Source organism: Stegodyphus dumicola, chromosome 1, assembly GCF_044657685.1.
Source record: "Stegodyphus dumicola isolate Sdum_Otavi_A_Nest chromosome 1, ASM4465768v1".
NCBI classification, from domain to species: Eukaryota; Metazoa; Arthropoda; class Arachnida; order Araneae; family Eresidae; genus Stegodyphus; species Stegodyphus dumicola.
In genome coordinates, this window is record NC_140768.1 from 266,170,938 (window position 1) to 266,194,139 (window position 23,202).

The following is a 23,202-nucleotide window of genomic DNA, read 5'->3' on the forward strand; positions in this document are numbered from 1 at the left end:
AATGATAAGACTATTGTTACGCGTCTATAGATACCGATATGAGTCTATCGAAATATAGTTTTTAAAAGAAAAAATGTCAATCTTAGTTAATTTTAACCTATATTTAAATTTCAAATTAACTTGCTTATATTACATTTATACGTATTACAATCAATTTTCCTAAAATGTGTTTAACGAAAGAACTAGACCTTCCGCGTTTGACTGATTGAATCATATTTGGTTATTTAAAGGAAAATTCCAGTTCAGTACATTTAACATAATTAATGTTAAGTGTTACGACAGCTGCAGCAAAAAATTAATTCAGTTAATGTGTGTAAGTTATGAGGAAGAACTCATCAAGCATAGTTTGATTACGTTACTGAATTACGGTGTAAAATGTGTGATTCTAAGCAGTATCTTATATAACATTGAAAACAGAGTTCAAGGGTATTCAAGCCACAATAATTCGACATATAATCTCGTAACCTCTATTCTTAAATCTCGGTAATTTTAAAGATTTTAACAGATGAAATAATTTTTCAGATTTATAGAATTCGTGTGTATCAGATGTTTGATAATCTAAAATTTTTTCTCCTGCTTCTAGGATAAAGTGAATTTTGTTTGGAGTCAGTAAAATGATCAAAAGAGAAGAGGGACCTGATCAAGCTCGGTCATGGGCCATAGCATTTGCCGCTTGTATTATCAATTCCGTTCTTTCTGGTATCAGCAGGACAACGGGACTTTTCTATGTGGCTCTGATTGAAAAGTATGGTGCATCCAGGCTAGAAGCAAATCTTCCTTTCACTTTACGAAACTTATTGAGAAATTTAGGAGGTAAATAAGGACTGTTTTTGAAACAAAATTTTGTTTTTATGTGAAAATTTTACTCATTATTGTCTGTACATTTTATGGTAGATAATGAACTTTTGTAGTTTATGCTTTTAAGGAACAGTACATATATTATTTATAGCAAATTCTCAAGTGCTATCTAGCTGATTGAAAAGAAGCTGTCATGAACGAATTTTTAAGGAGAAAATTTGGAATTACTTACTCTTAATGATATGTTAGTATTATAGAATATCTGTGGTATTTTTTGATGTCTTTAATGAGATCCATTTTATATTTTGTTCGGCAATCTACCGAACATTCTTCCATAACTTAATAATTATGTATTGTATCTAGTTTGGGGGTGAGGTTTTCCATTTCTTACCACTGCTTGAAAAGACCAGCAAGGCTTTTTTACAATGTATATATAAAAATATTATTTTACTCTATTTTCCACAAAACACGTTTAAGCGGCACAGCACTACAGTACAATAATTTAATACAATAAAACAGTGATCTTAAAGTGACAGCCCACTGGGCGCACGCGGCATCCGAATCAATTTTATGCCACCTGCGAAGACATTTCAATTATGTATTGTCAACAAAAACATGTTGAGCAGACTTCAAGGGTTTAGTTATTTGAAGACCAAGTTTATATTTCTTTCATTTCCATTAAAAACAAACATAAATAACTCTCCAAAAATCTGTAAGTGGAAGTAATTAATTTACTATAATGACATAAATCTTATTCAAAGATTTGAAGATAAAGGTGTTATTAACTTTTATTAGTACTTGTCAAAAATAAATAAGCTTAGTTGCAAATTTTTGCATTCAGAATAATCGTTTTATTTGGGAATAAATTTATGTAAGAACAGCTTTTTTACTTAATTGAAGATTAATATGATAAGACCTCGGTTGACTGTGATGAGCTTCCACAATCCGTAATGAAGATAATTTCGCTCTTCAAGACTACAAAATTTATCAGAATCGAAACTTCATCAATTTCTTTCACCAAGGCTGCAAATATCCTCAGAATCAAAACCTCATCAAGTGTCCAACTGTAATAAGATGTAATGAAGTTTATAATTATTTAAAACATTCAAACGTATGTACTTTTACTTTCTTGCACGAAGTAAAAGAAGTATTGTATCGCGAAACATTTCGAATATGCAACGAAGCTATCCATCTCAACCGCTCTCCAAAGCATTTAAATGAAACGATGTTTTCGCGTGGCCATCTGTACTTACGAACAAAGGACGTTTTGGCAAAAAGGATTGTAAGTGTAGATTTAAAATGGATTCAAAAGAAATTTTAACCTTGACGTCTGTACGGACCTACGTATGGATGTGTCGCGCATAACTCAAGAACGAGTAGCCGTAAAATATTGAAATTTTGTATATGGGATTGTTATAACATATATATTTTTCTAATTTTAATTTTAATTGAAATTAAATTTTAATTTAAATTTTTTTACTGTTCTAAGCTTTTCTGTATTTTACAATTCTTAATGAAATGTTTTGAGTATTTACGTATTTTCGCTTTTCTGTGAAGTGAGAACAGAATTAATTGAATAAGAAATATATCTCTAATAAAATTCGCAGAAATAAGTTTAAATGAAATGCAGCAAAAATTTGTATAAATTAACAGGCCTAACAAGGAAGTCATGTGGTATCAGCATCAGATTTTTATTTATGCGTTGAAGAAAAACTTAACGAGTAAGATAAAAGTGACTAGGTTGTTATTATTTACTCTCAAGTTTTAGTCAACTTCATAAATTTCCTCTGAAAACTTAGAAATGTTTCATAATTTTTAATTTATAGTTTAAATTAAATTATTTAAGAATTATGTAAACGTGTTAGAATTATTCCAAAGAAATGTCTATCTAAGACTAGTATCTAGTATGTAAGTGAGAGTAATTAAGAAAGTGGTTATTATAAATATATAAGAATAACAGTAGGTTTAAAATAAATAAAACTCAATCAGACATAATTAAAAGTAAAGCTAATATACGCTGGTAAAACAAAAACAGCGTTTCTGATTATAACAATATTATCACATTTATTTCTGTTAAATCTCAGAGACATCGAAAATTGTCCCTGTCGTGATATATTAGGACGCGGTTTTTAAGGTAACATAATCAGTATTTTACCTAAAGTATAAATTTATTCGCGTTTCATAGTAAAAAATATAACCATTAACTTCTATATCTCCAAGTTATGCAAATGAAAGACTATATAAAGTAGTTAATAAATGTGATCAAAAATATACCTAAATCTAATAACTTCCCCATATTCATATCTAAAATGAAATAATAACCTAACAAACAGCATACATGACAGCACTATTTTGTAATAAAATGAACATAATCCAAATAATCTGAATTGAAAGAAGAGGTAAAGGAATAATATTAAATTTATTTCCAATTAAACTTGAGGCGGAAATAAGAATAAATTAATAATTAAATATTAATAATTTAATAATTACATTTTAATAACATAATAATTAAATATTAAAAATATAACAATTAAATATTAGTAATGTAATAATTAAATATTAATAATGTAATAATTAAATATTAAAAATATAACAATTAAATATTAGTAATGTAATAATTAAATATTAATAATGTAATAATTAAATATTAATAATATAATAATTATATATTAGTAATATTAAAGTAAATTAAAGTCTACCTTCCAAACTGAAGTTAATCCTGCAGAATCAGGGATAAAAGAAATTCATGTTGTTTCCCATTAAAGAGAGCAGTCTCATGATGAGAGAAAATTTCTATTTAAAACTATTAAATCTTTTTTTTTTTCTACAACCCGATCTTCTACAACTGCACATGAAGAACTAACTTTCTCTTTTTTTCACTCTGCAATGAATTTAAAAGTTAATCTGCGAATTATTGTAAAGCTTTGAAAGGGGAATTAGCCTTACAATTAATCAAACCAAATTTGGAAAATAGGCATGAGACCAAAAATTACTTGGAATGCTTAGTGCATGTTATTTGCTTTACATGAAGCGAAATACTATACTGTAAATACAGAGGGTGTTTACACACTTTAAGAAGAATTTTGATAAAGAATTAAAAAATCTGATGTTTACTTCCTTGTACGGAATATTAAATTATAGGAATTTTTTGCTGCATTTCATTTAAAGATATTTTAAAGATTTAAATATTAGACATATATTTTCACTGAATTAATTCTGTTCTGAGTTCGCAGGAAGGCAAAAATACATAAAACCTCAAAATATCTTCATTAAAACTTGAAAAATATTAAAAAAAATACTAAATAAAGTTTAAACAGACAAAAGAAAATTACGATTAAAATTAGAAATTCTACGCAAAAACAGGCAATTCGCCCAGCAGGCAACATCGATTTTCCGGTGCATAAAAATGAGAGTTTAATTTTGGTCCCACTCGGCAAAAAGTAACTGAAGGTGCACAAACTGAATTCACTTTTTTGCTAAAATGAAAATGTAAACAAATATGGCTGATATGGTAATAAAAATAAGGCTTAGCCGCACTGAAACAATTGTTGATAATTCTACAACTATTGCATGCAGATTAACTACAACATAATTAAATCCTTTTAAAGCAAAAAATACACAATTTACCAACATGTAAAAATAAAAAAAATACTAATAAAAAAAAACACCTGAGCTCAGCCGAGTAACAGAGCGGATATATATATATATATATACCCGCTGTTATGCTTATGCGCGTTTAGTGCGGCCAATCGCAATCAAAAAGGGAGGTGCACACCTACATATTATAGCAGTCCTATATACAAAATTTCAACGATCTTGTCTGCTCGTTTTTGAATTATGCGAGATACATACATATATACATACGTACGTACAGACATATATACATACATACATATATTATATATATACTTATACACTATACTTATATACTATATATATACATATTTATATACTTACGAACAACATTTTGAGTCTACTAGTTTTTGAGTTATGCGAGATACATATACAGTACAGACGCCATGAAAAAAATCTTTTTTGAATCCATTTTAAATCAGTTTTATAATTCGTTTGCTGAAAAAGAGTCCTTTATTCTGTCCTGACGTAGATATGTCACACAAAAACATCGTTAAATTGCATTTTATAGCGGTCGAAAAGAATATTTTTGTTGCAACATAATACCTGGAATTTTTCTTAATTACAGTTCTTCCTTTACAAGGAAGTAAAAAGCAAATATTTTGGAATAAAAATTTTGGCAACAACTTATTATTTGAAATGAGGTAAATCGTCAACTACCTTTAAATTTATTCTTCTCTCGAAATGTTGGAAGTAAACAAGTTATGTATTGAAGGATATGTTTTTCCTCTTTCCGAAGATAATTACTTTTATTCATAATTCAAAAAGGTTTTGAAATGCGTGGTGTTAAAATTTCTAGGTAAAAAAATACGCAACATTATGACTGGGAAAGGGGAAAATCGTCTATTATTACTTCTACATTGAAACAAGGCTCTATACCCGAGAAAGTGTATATATTGTTTCTAATATTTCTAAATTTAAATCATTGTTAAGAAGGCAAATTCCGTTGACACAGAAATCAATTGCAAATTATTTAAACGTATCTGTAACAAGAATAAATAAAATAAAAAACTAACAGTTACAAATTTACAAAGCTAAAGAAAACAATATTCAGCAGTTTTATGTCGATGCCTGTGGTTTAACGCAGAACAATTTGTGAAACTCTGTGTGAAAACTATTTATCGGAAGAAAATTGGAAATGCATTGTGACCCCCGATGAAGCAAGGGTTTATCTAAATGACTTCAACAAAACAACATCAATTTAAAATCGAAAACGAAAAGTAAAAAATATAAAAATCTGGTTCTATCAACGTATAAAGTTTCAGAAAGGGTTTTATGATTGTGGCAGGATTATCTTAAATGGAATGGAAAATTAAAAATAAGAAGAGTGGAAAAAATATTAAATCAACACATTATACTATCATGAGAAAGCTTTGTAAGGTATTTCTCCCACTTCCCTAGCGTGCCTTCGTGGTGTAACAGTAGCACGCTGGGCCGGTATTCCAGAGGTCCGTGGTTCGATTCCCGGCGAAGGCGATTGCATATTTTTCATCTTTTCGGCTTCCAATTAACCTAATGTCTCTACAGCTTTACGTCCGATATTCACAGAAGAAATTCTGTTTCTAAGACTGAAACATCGTAGAGAGAAAGCAGTAAGTCTTACGTAATAAAGTCTTAAAAATGAACTACTATTTTTTTTTCAAAAAAAAAGTTAAGACTGGTACATATATTGCCTATATACGTTTTCAACATATTAACCAAAGCCCCTCGAGAATATTTACACTTCCATCATCAAGCCTGTTCTAGAATACGCAGCACCCATATGGGCATCGGCAAGGCCTACTGTTAAAGGCAAGATCGACGCTGTTCAATATAGGGCCTCTAAAACAATCACTGGAGCTGCTTCATCAACGAATAACATCAAAATTGAAAAAGAATGCGGCCTCGCCCACTTGGAGAGCAGAAGAAAATTAATAACAATTAAATTTACCAACAAAATACAAACCCTTGCTGAATATCATATCTCAAGTAGAACCTTCAGGTTCTACTTGAGATAGATATTCCTACTTGATACTTGAGATACTTGAGAACAAATATTCCCAATGTTTAAACCCAGGTGCACATAAATGTACCAAGATAATGTTTAATTATTAATGCATAATATTTATATAAAAGCTGCGGTGTGTGCATCAGTATACAATTATTGTATTGTGTAAAATATTCAAATACAGTCAAAAGTCGTTAATCCGGACTTCAGGGCATGGAGTGACAATTGCAGGCTTAATCCTCAACCCTCCAAGATGACCAAGATATTAGAAATGACATCAACCTCAAATATGAGACTCTCAAAATTTCCAAAGAGCCTTACAACATTCTGTGCCCTCTCTCCCAAACAAAAATTTATTTAAATCTCTTACAGCCTTGTACTAAGAAAGATCCTACCTCAATAATCAAAGAAAAGGGTGACCATATCATTGAGGAACTCACGACCTTAACTCAAGGTCTGACGATCGCCTACACAGACGGCTCTTCCGACTCCAATCTGAACAGAGGAGGAGCGGGAGTCTTTTTCATCGGACCAGACGGAGTGCAGAAATGCCACAGTATTCCTGTTGGGAAAATCGCTTCCAACTATACATGCGAGCTCGTCGCCATCAAAAGTGCTCTGGAGATTTATCTCTCTAAAGAAGACCAGAGTTCCAAGGGCATCATCATCTTCTCTGACTGCAGATCAGCATTGCAAGCGATCCAGAAGGGCAAATGTCAACTCAGTCATCAGATCATTGAGCTCACAAACAAAATCATTGCTGCTCAAAGATCCTGCATCTTACAATGAATACCGGCTCATGTAAATATTTTTGGTAATGAGAAGGCCGATGAGCTTGCAAAGGCATCCCGTGATTCTCCTCAGCCATCTAACTGCCTAACCCTCGTTGATGCCAATGCAGTTGCCTGCCAAAGACTAATCGGTCAAGTTAAAGGAAACTCCATCCCGGAATTGAACTGTGACAGAGCCATATCGACTATCATAACCAGACTTAGGACAAATCACTTAAAAGGGATGATAATTTCTGCAGACGGACAGCGTAGTTACACCAACATTTGTCCTCATTGCCCAGATGACATCCCACTGTCTCGCCATCTCATCTTCAGCTGCCCAGCAATCCAGGCCAGACTGTTTAACATCGGCATTGAAGACCCAGTGGACCAACTTTATACTGATAGAGCTGCCGAGGTTGCAAAAGCTGTCTTTGACAGTTTCGGAGCTACATAATTGCACTTTGCCATAGACACGACATCATCATCATCAACATATTCCTGCAAAGTCCCGCAATATGTCAGTTTTGGTCTGTTATACTTTTACTTTGTGTCTCTTAAAAAAAGCTCTAAGTAAACACAAACTCGCCACAATAAATGGATTCTGCAAAGTAGTGGAAGAAGAATGGAAATCAATATACTTCGAAATTTTACGAAAAGCCCTTCTATCATACGATGTAGACTTACAATCGAGAAAAGGGCTGTCAAATCGAACATTTAGAAAGTACTCTTTACATTTTAAACATTAATTAAACGGCCTCATAATCTTTCTAAAAAATGTGTAAATACCTTCTGTAGATTTGTGTTTTTGCATTTGATATCATCAATTTATTCATTATTCAAAAGAATTCAAATATAAAAGAAAACATTTGGAGGAAATGTTTTGCAAGTTTTTGCAAAACTACTTAACGTTTTCATTCTTTTTGCATTTATATAATGCTTTTAAAAATTCCAAAGCTAACGCATATCATGTAGAGTAAGTAAGATATTGCCTTTAAAAATGTAAATGATAAAGAAAAGATCTCATTAAAATTTCAGATATATATGAAATTCGTGGGATTTTCAGGTCCTTTGGTTGGAGCCATTGGTCAGCGGTATGGTCCGCTATCTGTGACAATCACCGGCTCATTTCTTGGAGCTTTTGGAATTATACTTTGCACTTTTGCTCCAAATATCACTTGGATCTGCATACTGTGGGGAGGAATGCATGGTAATACTTTCAACCTATAGTAATTGTTTTTTTTTCATGCTTGTGACAGTCGTTTTTTGTATTTGTACATTTATGTACTTGGAGAAAAATATTTCCACAAATAATAAAAGCCGTATGTCTGATATTTAGGAAGCACAGAAGTAATGTTTTAAGGTAAGCTTTTGTAAGTATATAATACTGCTTCCTGTATATGGGTTCCATGTAGAAATATAATTACTCTAATTAATTTTTATTGTTGTACTTGTAAGATTCCTTTATGTCAATTAACAAGTTATTTTATGTTTTGGATCTTTACTTTCACTTCTCTATTCCGTTTTTCCGCCAGAATGCAAATTTTCTTCTCGTGTATTTAACGTGACGTTTTTAGATAAGAGAGCGTGTTCTGCCTCTAGAGACCACGTTACTAGGTTGATAGATAAAATAAGATTTGCAATCTTCTGTCTTGCATCATAATTTCCGATAGCCGAATTTCACACCGGCTACGTTTTGAGCCAACTTTACGTTAAACTGAGTTGTGTAGCCTTCAGTTACTGCCTTATTTGAAGTTCATTTGACTTGCTTTCGCTATATGGTACCTCGCCACAAGTGTTTGGTTGAGTTGTAAGCATAAAGTGTGCATTTTGTTCATATTTAGTTTTAAATAAAAGGTCTTTATACCCTTCTCAAGTTGTCTCCTTAGACTTCGCTTAGTCCGTATCAAGAGTTTGAACACTTTGTATGATTGCAAAGCACACTAAACTCTACAGTCTAATTTATTATTGTAATGTTAATCCAGTTAGATATTTCACTATTTTAAACTAAAAATTCAGTTATTTATAAAATAATTTTTTTTCTTAATGTTATCTTAGAAATCTGGAAGAATTATTATTATATGCAGAAGTTATTTCTAAAAGGAATGTTTATCTTTGCATTATACATTGTTTTCGCAGGAATATGTGCCAAATAATAAAATTCCCTATGGAAATTCTGTCTTTATTAACCTAATAAAAGTGCCTATAATGAATCCCCTTTGAGATGATCCCATACGGTCCCGATGATTTGATCTTTTATGAAGGTGACAGGCGTAGAGGGGTAACTTTCAATACTTTTATCAGAAGTATGTCAGTTTCAGAAGCGATCGTCTTAGAAAGATAGTTGCCATAAAAATATTTTCTGTATCTATTACCCAGCCTAAAGTTAAATGCAAACATTTTAACTTATCATAACGACGACCTTCCGTGGACATCTACTTCTGGCAAAAATCATCTTTCTAAAGTGACCGTACACAAGATAAAAATCATTTAGAATCATGGGTAGCATTTAAGTATGAATTAAGCCAGCTTTCTCTTTAGGAAGACTCCACAAGCGTTCGAGTGGTTCAACTGATGAATGCGTCAAGTTCAATCCGGATTTGAATCCAGGCGAAGGGGTTAGCTACATGGTTGATTTGGGGGGGGGGAGTTCCCATATGTACGATGAATAGGATAAATGTTTTCTTAGAACGTTCGCTATCAAAGATTCCTTTCCTTAGGCAGGTAGTCTTCGTTTGCTTTGTCATAATCAAATAACTTAATCTTCCCTTAAGAAGTTCTTCACGAAGGCGTCCATCTTCTTAGGCAAATAGATCTCGCTTTGAAATGTACGTTTATGTGCCTATGGATTGCTGGATAATTAAACCAAATTTCCGACTTCCCATGTAAGAAGAAGCTTGATTCCTTTTTTATGGATATATAAACTTCATCTATATACCAGTTTATTTTAAGATGGAGGCTTCACTGCATCTCCTCTCCCGTGACGAAAACTATATCCTGTTAATGTATTTATTAGATCTTTTTTGTTCTGATGTCAAAAGATGAGTTAATGTAATTTTTGTATCTATAAATATTTTCATTTCCAAACATTTGTGTCAATTGATATTTTAGTTACGTATATTATACGTATATCTTGTATATATATATGTGTGTGTGTGTGTAATTTTTTATATTTTATACGGATACGTGTTAGCGCAATAGAAACATGCTAAATTTCTATAAAAAATCAGTAAGAATTTGTAGATAATTATTTATTATTTATTAAACGTTTATCGTTATATATTTCTAAATACTTGTTTCCATATATTTTTGATTTTAAAACCTTATATTAGGTTTTATAATTTCATCATGGTCCGTTCATCTTTGTGAAATGTGTCATTTCATGACAACAGTGGAATTTTGTATTGGCTAGAAACACTCATGGATACATTTATCATTTGTCTCTAGAAGGAAATGACGATAATCAGCAAGCATTACATACCACCTAACCTGCGTCCTTCTTAGTTTCTCTGGGCCTCTAGAGAAATACAGCTGCCAATATGCTGATGCTGATTAGATCATACAGATCAGCTTTCTCTAAACGTTTCAGCAACAGTTGCTAAATTTGCTGTATAATGAATTGGATCGCAGAAAATTCCATACAGGCCATTCTCTCTTCTGGTGGCCTCCATTTTCCTTCCGGAGCCGGCCGTTGTTTGTGGGTTATGTTAAGTGGGTATTGCTCCAGTATCACCGGATGATAAGATCTATGTCACGGCCTATATGCAGATCTTCCTATAGTTTTCAAATTAATGTAAGCTGTTTCCTGAAGTTCAGGAATTGAGCAAACTGATGTCTCTAGTTCTCGATGCTACTCGATGTTCTTCTCAGTCCGTGCTCTTACTTGCGGTAGTTGGCGATTTTCATTTCATGGGCTTATAGAAATTAGATTAGCGCTCCATCTATAAGATAGCTGTTACTATAACATCTTCGTGATAATGTCAATCATAAAAAGCTTATGGACTAATACTAAAACAGGACGAAGAACTTCAAAATTTATACCAAATGTTTCAACTAAATTGATATCATCGTGCTTTACGATTACAACATTTTTAACTGGATATGGTCCATTTATATCATATTTAAACAGATTTAAACTCATAGATACTGGCATTAGTAAGTATGGTAAAATGGGAAGTCCGACTATTGTGCTTTTGAATGTGAATTTATAAAAGAGCATCACTTAAATAAACCGTTAACTCAATACTGAAAGAAATGGACCCAACACATGTTCAAACATTCTGCTTTATATAATAAACTTTCAAAAACAATAGAATACTGTATCAATCATAACAAATAAATTCAACAGCTATTTTTATCAACAAATTTCGTTTTGAATCCATTATATACTTTTTTATTATTTATTTCATATATATTCAAAATTAACTAAATTCCATAATCATTTATAAAAAGACTATAATATTCAGACTAGATCTAAATTGAAACTAGAACTTATTTGTTTTATATTAATCAACCGAGACCCTCTGAAATTACGATGATTTGAAACATCGGACTTTATGTACGAAATCTTTGATCAAAAGAACTTAGAACTTCAAAACTTTACATCTCAGCAACTTTTGATCTATTGAACTTTATTCAACTATAGAACTTTCACTCATTCTTGAACTATTGAAATTTATTAAAATCAAATTGAAATGTATATTAAAATTTAGCTCAGCATAGCATGTAAATGCAAAGAAGACTGTTAAAAACTTTCACTGTCATGTAAAAATATTCATTGTAAAAAAGGATCGTTTGAATAAATAATCTACATTGGGTGGGCTTTTTCGGTTAGGTAACCAGTGGTGTAAAGGTAAAAGAGTCATAAAAAGGAGTAGAATGCCTTCAGAAAATCAGGGTAAACATTACCTACCACCTAATTGAAAGCAGGGTCACAAGGTGTAAACTTTGTATACAGAGGAGGGGGGTTCACATACCCTATTAATGTCCTTTTTTTCATTTTATGCTGTTTATTTTCACTTTATACATAATTCTGTTTAAGTCTCCAGTATTCCATTACCTGATAACTTACACAAATTTAATATTGTTTTCATTTCTGTATATAATTACTGATTTTTTTTATGCATAAATACATATACTACTTTCCTGCTGAATTTTGTGTCAATCAAAGCAGTATTTATTGATTTTTTTGCATTTTACATCTTCGTACTTAACTTTTGGAAGTGAGTGTACTTTGTATTGCGGTACACAGTTTAAGGCAGTTCTGCCATTGTTCGATTATGAAGTTACAATTATCTAAACTATACTAACTGGATAAGAGTTGTGCCTGCCGATGTTTTTTCGATACTGACACATGTAATGCACGATGCGTTCATTAAGTTTTCACATCTTTATGAGTTAGTGTACTTATAAGAGATCAAGGAGCATTTATGATGATTCTGGGCGCCTTGTTTCACCCTTTTTTCCGTGGTTACGTTTTAGTTTTTTTTCTTTCTCGCTACAGCTGCCATGCGGCGACGCAAGATAAACAACTACTGCTTGTGTTAAGGAATACACTCATCATCATTCTATATGTCTTCTCTCTAGTTAATGATGATGTGCCTATTAAACCTTAATCTATAGTACACGATTTCCCTCAGAATTTTTAAATTGGGTGAAAGTGGTATGAAAAATCATCGAAAGTGATGCCACCAATATCATCACTTGTCATATTTTTTCCTAACAATCACGATTTTGCTTTCAAATGTTTTAATTTTCTAGCAGGAAATCAACGGGATATTTTATACCACAGTTCTCAAACTGTGTTTTGCAAACATTTACTAAGGTTTCATGAAAAATTATAAAATTGAAGTTAGAGAACAATGAAACATCGCCTGCTTTTATGTACTTAACGCAACTTTTAAAAGAAACTAACTACAAAACATAAAGCAAAGTGGATTAAATAACAGGCGTAATGAATTTATAATGCACGACAACAGGTGGCTTACAATGGCAACTAAATATATGCGAAAGGTCTGTTAGTGTTTCTGTTCCATGCTAAGAAGTAAAGAAATGTTTCTGTGTTACTTTAGTCTTTTAAAAGTGTTATTTTAATTGGACTTTTAAATTCTTTTATTTTATTTTGTTTTTATAATTGGTGAGTATATATAAAATTTTTATTGATACTGACTAATAACTGTAACATTTCTTATTATTAAAAATACTGTTGCTTAAAAACTTAATATTGTTGTTTTTCGCTGCAATAATAATCATTTACATGATTTGCAGTCAATATTTCCCACAGTGCTAGGAGGACAATTCTTTTATTTGACAGATATGTGCATAGCTGGTTTCGAAACATTAATTGATCTGAAAATTAATTCCAGCGTAAAGCAAAATTTAAAGAACTGCCATTAAATGAACTTTGGATAAGTTTTGTAGGAGAATAATCTGAACTTATAAAAGTAAACTACTCGTACGTCCTTTTATGCAAACTTTCACGTTCGACGAGAGATTTTTCGTATTACATTGTAACAAAATCCAAATACAGAAACCAATATGATGCAGCATATGATATAAGAATTTGGATTTCGCACATGGTTCTCGAAATTAAAAGAGCTTGTAATTTAAGACTCAGACACACCGAAATCATTGAAGGCTAAAAATGTTAAAATTTTTCTGTATTATTTATTTTTAGTCCAAAGGGGCTTTGTCCCTGAAGAACTATGGTTTTCGTTTTGCGATTTTGCGTTGAATCACTATAAATGTCCGTTTCACATTTCAAACTATTGTCACCAAATGTTAGAGTCCTGCATTATATTTGAAGAAATTAAATAATGAAAAATCTGCATAAATGTAGGTATATTTCTCGCATTCTGATAAAACAACGGTACATAGAACCATCGAATTTTAAATGGCTTAATCCTTATACGAATATGGGCATATGGAAGACCAACTTCGAAATTTGGAATTTGTCTTATTATCGATTTCATATTTTGTAAAACTTTAACGAATTTTTTATTAACAAACTCGAGGATTTCAAAGCGAGCAATGGGAACGTTTTACGGGAAAAACATTTTTATCTCAAGCGCGTGAGTGTATCGAAAATTCTAAAGATATGCTCATTTTAAAACTATTTTGCGATATGGCTGTTGAACTGAATTTTATGGTTTAAGTGAGAAGAATGTGATATTTAATAACTAAATGTAACACACAAAATATTTAAAAAGCGCTCATTTAGACATAATTTAAAATCTGAAACCTTTCAGATTTTTTTTTAAATGTTTTGTAATGAAATCTTTTTATTTAATTGCTTTTATGTGTCTTTTTGTTTTGTAAAATTGAGAAATGAAAGAAACCGTTCCTTTCATAGCTATGATTTAAAGACCGGAATAAATGCTTATTATGTCTACCTGCATTATCATACATTATAACTAAAACCCGAAATTTTCTTTATTGTTTCTAAAAAATTTCAAAATTTAGAAAGTGTTCCCAGTTAAGAAAAGTTTGGGAAACACTGGTGTATGAAAATCAGCATGGAATTTCCTGCCAGCAATCTCTGGTTTTATGGAAACTGCCAGTAGTGCAACGGGATCTTGATATCGAGCATGCGCTTTTGCCTAGCTGGTCTGTGTTCGCAGCATCGTTTTATGATGCGCGGTCACGTGAAGTCCCATGAAATTTGGATTAATGTAGCAAAGTTATCTGAGAGAGAAAGCATACTCTTATTACACTGCCGCCACTAAAATTGCTACACCATGAGGGTGATATGGAACAAAGATCAAATTTGCATGGAAGGTAATATATGCGTAGATATGCAACTGAATGCCTCAGCGCATGCCCACAAAATAAGCTGCGAGTAATGAAATTTATATTGTGTATAAATGGGAACACTGCACATCGAATTTCACGTTTAGAAATCGCGTTTGAACATTAATTATTTGTGTAAAGGTCATGTTATGCATTGCGTAAAAAGGAGAAGCACCTAGCAACACGCATCGGAATTAGAACTGTGGCAGGATCGTTTCTGTTGTAAAAGCGGTGTATCGTTTCTCAGCAATGCTGCACATTTTGATTGGGATGCTACGATTGTCAGCGGAATATAGAATGGATCGGTCCAGGAGAGCCATACTCAACGTCATGCACGATCTCAACGGCCTGGGGCTGAAGAGAGGACAGACATGTTTTCTACTCGGAGGTCGTATCAGAGATCTCGGATGTCTCCATATTGCACTTGAAAGATCATACAGCCACGACAAGTACCCTAAGTCAGGAGCTACCCACATGGACAATGCGGTAAGGTCTACAGCACCGCGTATCGTCAGCACAGCGAACATTGTTGCGATTTCGTCTGACGCTGCAGCAGAGAGGCACGTCTAAAGTAATGAGACGAACAAGGACACAGGACACGAAAGTGGCACCACGTCGTCTTTTCGGATGAATTCCGGTTATGTGTGCAGCATCAGAAAGGGCGCATTTGTTTATGGAGGCACCAAGGAGAAAGAATGAATTTGTTACACTGGGGCTGTAGTTGGTTTGCTAGTATGAGATGCCACTGAGTGCAAATCCTAGTCACCTCCTATTCGCATAGTCATTTTTGTGGGCAGTCACTGGTATAGTTCTGCCGTTTTAAGGCTCGTGGTTGTGCCCTATCTTTAAGGCCTACCTGACGCCATTTATCAAGAATATGCTCTACCGCATGCTTCCCGTACTTTTTTGACCTTTTTTGATACAAATGGTGTTCTGTTGCTTCCCTGGCCAGTATATTCTCCAAATCCCTCTTCCACTGAAAACATTTGGTCAAGGGTTGCCGAAAGGCTGACACGCTATCACTCGCAGTTCGCTACGATTGATAAACTTGAGTCAACGCTGCAGGAAATAAAATACTCGTATTTATCTTTCAAGCTCATTTCAATGCTGTTCCAGATTACAGTCGTGGTTGCCGCCTGAGGTCGCAAGTCTATGTACCTCAAAGCATCTGCAAATTTAATCATACTTTCCTCTAGTTGTATTATATAATATATGCATAATTAATAAAATTCTATTTGCTTTCCTTTCTTGTGCAGAAAAAAGAGGCCCACCAGCGGCCGAGCGGTAAAGACGCTGAACACTGGTAGTTCGGTCCGAGGTTCGAATCCCGCGAACGGGCTGGCTGCATGGGCGTTTTCGTGGTTTTCCCCATGTGTAACGTGTATACGAGCCAGTTTCCCTTAGAAAGTCCTCCACGAAAGGCATCCCTCCCCTTAGGCAGATAGCCCTAGTGTGCTTTGCCATAATTAAAAACACCAAAAAATTCTTGTGCAGAACTTTTAATAGCCAGTAATGACCAGTAGTGTATTTACATAGATTGGTGGTTTGATTCGGAAGGAGGAAAAGACATTTTCAAATATTTTGCGCGTATTTGTTTTTGAGAAAAAAACGCACATTGGCGATATTGTTGTAAATCTGACAGCATTATTTATTAAATATCGAGCATATATTTATTATGGTAATTACAAAATTCATACTTTTTCGTTAAAATTAATAAAGTTTTGTTAAAACTGTATCAGTCTTTTATTATTTGCAGGTTTCGGAGTGGCATTGGCTACCACGTTATTTCAAATAGTCGTAAATCAATATTTCTTGAAGAACCGTGCAAGTGCTTCGGGATTTGCCCTTTCAGGAGCATGCATTGGAGCCTTTCTTTTCCCTATATTGATAGAATACTTATTAATAAATGTAGGATTGTCAGGAACCTTTCTTCTCTCTGGAGGTATTATTATGCATGCTCTACCAGCATGCCTTATGATAAAGGAACCACCATGGATCAAACGAAATATTAAACAGCAGGAAGAACCTGCGATTCCAAATAAAACTTCATGTACGAAAGCAAAATCTACTTATTATTCTCAAACGATGTCTATAATATGTAAAGAAACACGAAACGGTATTTATGTTGTTGACGCAAAAATTAATTCATAGGAATCATCCGGAACTTATAAAGCAAAGATTTCAGAGGACCAGTTTTTTCAGACGTGTAATATGGATAAATTTAACAAGGAAAGTACAAGTGATAATCCTTCATATGATGGTTCAAAGATCGATCTGAATGAGAGAACTGTTACTGAAAAGGTATTTAACATTAGCATGTAAAATTAATATAAACTGTTTATAAAAAAAGTACAGGGCTGTTCAAAATGACTGATCCGATTTAAAAGCATCTTGTTTCTAATATATGTAAAGTCATAATAGAAGAGAAGGAGCAGGAATTTTACTTACGGGCATTCTATGTGACTTTTGCTTAAATGCAATGCAAGGCGAATGTTACAATTATCATGCCACTCTCGCTTCATCATATTTTTATTAATTTCTCCACAGAATCAATTATATATAGTTTTGAAATCATGTATAGCTGTAATCAAAATTCTAAATGATCTAACATGCTTATTGTACCTGCAAAAGGAAACTCTGCATGGCATATGATTCCACTAGTAATGCTATACCAACAATAATGTTATTCGAACAATAATGTATCTCAATAGTCATCTTAAAGTGGATGGCAAAACCTGCAGTGGGATTTTGGGTATATCGTGAAATTTTACGGCTAATAATTTCCTGAATGTTTTGCAATTCAGAACTTATATTAACAGTTAAAAAGAGGATAGAAAACTAGATCTGGATTATTAATACAAATAAAATTTAGGTGTAAAAAGGTAAGCTGTGAACCCTTTCTAAAATGACCACACCAAATTCCATGAGAATTGTCATCTAAACGTCTTTTTGTTCCTTTAAAAAGATGTTATTGCGTACTTATATTTATTTACGTTCTCAGAAAGAATCGCCGCTGCAAAGGTGATTATGTCAGGGCGATTGTCGCTGATTGGGAATTTCACGGTTCACAGTTAGGCTTATATACATTACTATATACATTAGTTTCAAATTCTGATATGTTATCGATACCGTAGCATGGAATGAAGATGTTCTTGCAAGTGGATGACGTTTTGGTACTATACTGTACGTACACAAATTTCCTTCTTTAATGCTGGTCCTTGTAAACTTGTAACAATTTTTTAAACTTATAAATGGACGTTCAGTGCCCACACATTTATGGATAATGACATTTAATGGAATTTAGCCATAAGATGCTTAGACAAATTGTCTTATTTCGTATATCAGATATCTTTAGACTTCTACTAGACCTGAAATTTTTCGGAGAAGTTTAGGGCTGAAAATTTGATTTAAATAAAAAAAAAAACGAAAGTAAAATTATTTTGTATCGTAATTTTGCTTAAAGTATGTGGAAGGAAATATTAAATTTATTTAAATATGGAAAGAAATTTTAAAATTACAATACAAATTACAAAAGAATTAAAAAAACTCTGAAATTCGGGAATTTATTTGACATTTGCGAAATCTCAGGAGATTCCGTAAATTTGGTGAAAATAATCAAAGAAACTCGCTACGCTAAAGAATTACTAATACACTTATATCATCAAAGACAGCTTTAAATTGTAAAGGTCGTTGAATTCATTGCAACGTTTTAACCTCTTCCTGTGCCAAAGAGACACTCCATTACAAAAGCACGATATACTACCACAATATTTTTGTGACATTCAAAAACTCGAAAACTTTCTTTCTTTGGAACGTATCAATCATTTTGAATAACCCTGTATAAATAACCCTGCCATTTGAATAACCCTTTCATTTTGAATAACCCTGTATGTTTAGTGCCATTTCACTTTAGAAGTTTTTCTAAAGTTTCTAAAGTTTGTTTTTAGAAGTTTTGTAGAATATTAAACTCTCTTTTCATGATTGTTATGCTATTACATTTTTAGGTGGATACAACAAACTCCCTACAGATACGAACTCTTTCCATAAGTGATGTGAGTGTGTCAATAGCAGTGCCACCTGACAATCAACAAGAAGCTTCTATCTACAAGGGAGTCATTAAAATGATTAGTAATCCAATGTTCCATATGATTAGTTTATCATTGGCCGCATTTGAAATGCTCTTTGATCCGTCCATAACTGTTATCGTGGATTACCTAAACGACAAAGGTCTTGAGGAAGATGTTGCCAAATATTTCATCAGTATGCTATCTTTGTCAGATCTTATAGGAAGACTTTGCTTTGGTTGGGTAACAGACAGGAATTATTTATCATTACCAAAGTTCATGATGCTCATACAAGTCTTACAAGGTATCTGCTTTTTACTCATACCAATCTTTTATTCCTTTGATGCTTTGATGACGCTGATTTTGATTTATGGAATGGCAGCTGGAGCAAATCTTGTTATGTTTCCTATATTAGTTGGCAAATATCTAACATCTGTGCAATCTTTGGCCATCGGTTGTATTTCGTTCCTCAGTGGTATGCTGATTTTTGGTACCCCACCACTTATTGGTAAGGGAACACTTACGTCATATTTCAAATTTAAATGTAATGTGTAGATGTTAGGACAGCAACATATAATGTTACCTGCATTAAAAATGCTTCTTAAATTAAAATTACACACTTTATTTTCCATGTAATGAACATTTTGTTTTCTTAAAAAAATCAGATAGAAAGGTTTTTAACACACAAAAGAGCAGTTTTGAGAATTACAGAACAAAGAATCAGTAGCCAAATATTCTCCCAGTAGAAAACTGAAAGTAGATTTGAATTACCGTATTTGCCGGCGTATAAGACGCCTGGCCTATGAGACACACACCTTTTCTATACACATTTTTGAAGGATAACTCTTTATTACTGATCATTACAGTATTTTAAGTATAAAGTAATAAAAATATGAAGTAATACTTTCTGAAAATACCCAATGTATATGGGAAAGAACACCTTTTAAATTTCTTCGTCAAAACCCAGACACTCATCTCCAGAGCTAAATGAAGAGTCACTTGAAACCTCTTCTAAATCAGCATCTGAGTCCTCATAAAACACGTTGTCCTGTATACCATACAGTGCATTACTAATGTCACACTTTTTAATGATTTAACCACAGTCTCCCATGAAGCTTTCACAGCATCCCATGAAGCTTTGACCCATTCACAAACTTGCGAAATGCTAGGCCTCTTCCTTCTTCCTGATGGTGTAACCTCAAAATTTGAAGGCTGAATCCAGCTGTTCCACTTCTCCTTCATAAAGCTCTTAAATGCTTTATGGTTAAATGGTTAAAATTCTACATAACTGTAATATTCCCACACTTCGCAAGGAAACAAGTAAAAAATCGAGTAACTCCGAATAAACTGAGCATCGACATATAAGACGCATTCCGTTTTTCAGACCTTTTTTCAAAAAAAAAAAAAAAAAGTGCTTCTTATACGCCGGCAAAAAAGGTAATTAATTGGAAATGAATTATACTTCTAACTACCAATTAATTATGAACACCTCGAGTTACTGAGGGCTGATTTTTCCTTCCCTGACCATTTAAGGTGTTTTAATTATCACTGAAAATAAGATTTCTCTTCTTCCCTTTTTTAATGGAATTAGAAATATACACTTCATACACTTAAGTGTACTACAAAATAACAAAAATCCAGTTTCATAGCAGGTATTTTATAAATGAGTGTACATACTGAGAATTATTACACCAAGTGAGTCAAAAGTCGCGTGTTTAAAACTTGCAAAAGTTGTACAAATTCCAAAATGGATATTAATGGCAAATTGTTTAAGCAAATGACACTCTTGTTGCAAATAATATATCACTTGAAATTTCAGTTGCAGTTTATAGTGTGAATGTTAAGAAACGTTTGTGCGATTCAAGATAATGTTTCTTCAATCTGACTGAATTTTTATAACTGAGGAATACCTCGCAAAGCAAACCTTTCAGTGTGATGGCATCGTTCTCTTAATCTTTGTTGGAGATAGCAACATATTATTCCAGACTGCATCCATTTTGTCCGTACTCAGGAAAAACGGGTGGCCATTTTACTCTTCTAATTTCTTGAAATTAGGTTACAGAGCGGAAATTTATTGCCTTATTAGTTTCAAGTATACTTTGGAAGATCTCTTTATCCGCTTTAATAACGTTTCTGTAAAAATGTGTTGCGAATTAACGCTCAGTCATACATATTAATTCAGCTTTGGGAAAATTTCTCTTCATCTTGTACTAAACAGTCGATTTTTAAAAGCCAACAGCATAAACTGCAACTGAAATTTAAAATGATGCATTATTTGTGATAATATACGAATATCATTCATTAAAACAATCTGTCATCAATATCCGTTACAGAATTTCCATTATCTTTGAAAATTTGATGTGCGTTACTATTGAATAAACCAGTATTAAGATATATACTGGCTTGTGTTGTTTCAGTAACGAATATCAGTTAAAGTGAGAGTTCGTAAACTTTAAGAACAGTGTATTTTAATGAGTTTTCAAGGTATCATAATTTACTTTAGGATAGAAATATATAAATTACCAATTTTTATAACTAAAAAAAATATTACTATATAGAGTTTTTAACTGCAGTTACGATTACAAGAGCGATCTTCATCGGTAAAAAAAATCCTCATAATTAATAGAATATAAAATACCTCATAATTAATGACGCAAACATGTTCATTGCTGAGCATTGGATATAGAACGAACTAAGATGCTTGAAGCGCAGAAACAGCATTTCTGTAGGAACCATTGCCTCAAGCTGTCTCATAGCATCCTTTCACACTGCAAGTGATACTAAATGATCTCTGTAAATATCCTGGTTTGGGTACCGCCCATTATAATATGAGGAGATCTGTGGGACGATACCTTCTGAAACTGATGGTGTATTATTTTATTTGACGCAAATTCGGAGTGCAAGAAAGAGGCACTATGGATTGATGCCCCATTTTGCATGAGTAATATAATGTTGTGTAAATGTTGTTGTAATAATAATGTTGTGTAAATTTAAAAAAATCATTGCTTTTTCAAATTACAAACGAGTAAAAAAATATTAGCCTCATAATTGATAGCATTTCATATGCCACATGAAACAGTTATTGATATTACTGTCTGCTTTAAAACAATACGTTTCATTTATATCTGATAGAAAAATTCAATTAAAATATAATTATTTTCTGTTATGTATTATATTACGATATTTTATGTACCTATATTGCTTTAATAACTTGAAGTTTCTTTTAAATTCACAGGTTATTTCAGGGATAACTTAGGTTCTTATGATGGTTTGTTCTACGTAACTGGAGGAATCTCTGTGGTTGTTGGTCTCATGTGGTTATTAGAACCTTTGTTTCTAAAGATAAACTTCAGGCTTAGAAAACCTGGCCACAGTGTTTCAGTGGTTATTACTCCTTAGGAATATCAAAAGAAGCTTCTCGGTTGCTTGATGAAGATAGCCGATCATGCGAAATCCAAGCAGCCATAGAAAACTATCCAATTAAGATCAGTTGAATTACATCCAATGATTCATCAAAGAAAAACAAGATTTACTCAACATTTTTTACTCAGACTTTATACAATTTACTACACGTTCAAGATTCCTATTTATATTTTAAATACGCCTTAACAAACAAATAACCTTTCGCCTTATTTAAGCTTCTTATAAAAACTGAGATTGTTGCGGAACAGTAATTCCTGATTGAAATATGGTAATATATGCATAAAAGTAATATCAGAACTAAAATACGAGTTACAGTAAACACCTCTATATTAATTTTTGTAGCTTTGCAGAAAATATTGGGAAAATCAACAGCTATCCGACACTAATTTTTAAATTAATAAAACCAGTCGTAATATTTCAATTCAAGTTTTGCCATTTCAGCTACAAGGTGGGTTTTTTTTTTTTTTTTTTTTTTTTTTTTTTTTTTTAAATTACAAAAACATAACCTTTTTCTACCAGCAATACGTATATGATATTAACTAGGAATTTAGAATTAACAATGAATTAAAAGTAAAACAAATACCTTCAATAAATGTTACAATCTATATCAACGAAAAACTGATAAACTGATTTGCAATTTATTTTAGAAGTACTGTGAACGCTCTCTAAGAGACAAGCCGCAATTCGAAACGAATTTGATCTTTATTAGATATGGTCGCCTAGCAAATGTGACATTGAA

General features: G+C 32.5%; 1 pseudogene; it reads left to right on the plus strand.

Annotated features, from left to right (window-relative positions):
* Nucleotides 1–589: 589 nt before the first annotated feature.
* On the plus strand, nucleotides 590–22,850 carry LOC118194551 (putative monocarboxylate transporter 5; annotated as a pseudogene).
* Nucleotides 22,851–23,202: the final 352 nt, after the last annotated feature.